Source organism: Cryptotermes secundus, unplaced genomic scaffold (assembly GCF_002891405.2).
Source record: "Cryptotermes secundus unplaced genomic scaffold, Csec_1.0 scaffold1683, whole genome shotgun sequence".
Classification (NCBI taxonomy): Eukaryota; Metazoa; Arthropoda; class Insecta; order Blattodea; family Kalotermitidae; genus Cryptotermes; species Cryptotermes secundus.
Genome location: NW_019743171.1, coordinates 38,217 through 40,636, shown reverse-complemented (window position 1 = coordinate 40,636; position 2,420 = coordinate 38,217). Strand labels below are relative to the sequence as shown.

The 2,420-nt window shown below is 40.0% G+C and overlaps 1 protein-coding gene across 4 annotated transcripts in view; it reads left to right on the top strand.

The window, feature by feature from the left end:
• LOC111874026 overlaps nt 1-2,420 on the top strand; it is a 42,587-nt gene that overhangs the window by 2,543 nt on the left and 37,624 nt on the right. The gene's annotated exons all lie outside the window — the stretch shown is intronic.

Sequence of the window (2,420 nt, the reverse complement as noted above, 5' to 3'; positions counted from 1 at the left end):
CCCCACCCACCCACCGCAATCAACCACCAAGCTGAAGGGCCACCCCTTTCTGGCTGTCTATAATTGCTTATTCAATCTATTTGTATTTATGGGCCATCTCCCAATTCTGCAAAGCAAGGAGCATCATGCCATTGTGACAAGGAATGCACATTATATTTTCCATGGTAGTGTAATGGTACATATTTGGTTTGCATTGCCTGTACGCATTTCTTTAATTTTCATTACATGTCGAATGTATTGAATGTGTGTGTATGTCAGATACTTCTGAGACCTCTTTTCATTACATATCTCCACCAGTCTCCTTTATGGCACTTTTCCAATTCTGTGTCCTGTTTTTGTAGATGCGGCAGGTTAAGTGGGGGGATGTGAAGGCAACCTTAACCCACTATAACACTGATTTCTGCAGCTACAGAACATGTGATCCATAAAATTATTGTTGGTAACGTTTGTGTGAGTTTGTGATTCAATATGTGTGTGCATATGCTGAAAATAATTTTGTATTATTTACGTATCCACCCTTCATTAACTTGTGTAATGATATTTCCTTTGTATGGGTGTGAAACTTGGTCATTATTAGGGGAGGAACATAGACTGAGGGTGTCTGAGAACAGGGTGTTGAGAATATTTGGACCGAAGAGAGATGAAGTCACAGGAGGTTGGAGAATACTGCATAATGAGGGGCTTCATAACTTGTACTCTTCTCCAAGTATAATTAGAATGATTAAGTCAAGGAGGATGAGGTGGGCAGGGCATGTAGCACGAATGGGGGAGACGAGGAATGCGTATAGGATATTGGTGGGAAAGCCAGAAGGAAAGAAACCACAGGGAAGACCAAGGCATAGGTGGGTGGACAATATTAGAATGGATCTTAGAGAGATAGGATGGGATGGGATGGATTGGATAGATCTGGCTCAGGATAGGGACCAGTGGAGGGCTCTTGTGAACACGGTGATGAACCTTCGGGTTCCATTAAATGCTGGGAAATTCTTGAGTAGCTGCAGAATTGGCAGCTCTTCAAGAAGGGCTCAGCTCCATGAGTAAGTAAGTAATGATATTTCCTTATCTTGTCAGTTTTCAGTAAACATTTATTTCAGAAGGATAGTCTTACGTTACAAAACTAAGTTGATCCTGTTTAATGTGGGTATGAATCATGGCCTCTTTTACTAAAGAAAGAATATAGACGGAGATTGAGGGTGTTCCCAAACAGGGTGCTGAGGAGAATGTTCAGACATGAAAGTTGAAGTAACAGGAAACTGAACAAATGACATTAGAGTGCAAATTAAGAAGGCATGTAGAGCATATGGCCCACATGGAAGAGATGAGATATACATAAAAAATGTCAGAAAATCTAAAATCACAAAACTGCCTGGAAGACTAGACTTAAATGGAGGAATAAGGATGTTAGGGAATTGGGGTATGAGAGTGTGGGCTGGATTAAAACCGATTCAGGAAGGGATTCAGCGGCCGTTCTTGTGAACACAGCAATAACTCTTTGCATTGCCATAAAGGAGAAGGAATTAGTTGGCTAGCTTAGCAAATGTCTTCTTCTTATGAAGGACTGTGGAGTTAGATTAGTATCTTATGGTTTCAGACATTAAAACTGCTGTCACAGTGTTTTTGATTTAGTCATAAATTTCACAGGTCTGCAAAAATAATTTTTTTTTCCAGCTACATGGAATATTTTTGGTAAACTGTATGTTTTCTAGGATGCTGAATCCAAAAATGACCCCAGTTTCCCCCTATCACGTACAGTTTATTTGGTAAATAATAGGGGTTTACAATAAAAAATCATAACCGATGAAAAAAATCACTAATTTTATTACATTGAACTAAACATATTATTTCTCATAATTAAACAAGAAATTCCTTCACGATATATTTAACATTCTGTGTTCAGTCTTTTTGCCTGTGAAACCTTTTCTTCTTCTCTCTGATGCTTCTCCGAACACGCTTTCGCTTTCCATTTTCCATTTCCGGCTTGATCATCCAGCAGTAGTCAGCTAGCATATTCGCATTCCATCTTCCTTGGTAGCGTCTTTCGATATCACGGACAGCCTGATGAAATTGTTCACCCTGCTCTTCACTATAGGCTCCCAAGTTTTCGGGAAAATAGTCGACATGGGAGTGTAAGAAATTAACTTTTAAGCTCATCTTGCAGCCTTGAGCTTTATATGCAGCCAACATGCGTTGTACATTGGTTTTGTAGAGAAGGTCTTTTAGTGTTCCCCAAAAACTTGTGCACTACGTCTTTGAAGGAGTCCCATGCTTCTTTTTCTTTTTCTCCCATTTCCCTCTTCGGAGAAAAACTGAGTGAATTCCTACTCTCGGTGCCTGTACCACGAGAATGATGTTCCAGGTGAGAGCAAGTTTTTATTTTTTAGTCTTGACCCTAGCAATTCGGCTGCATCTTTGGAAAGGCC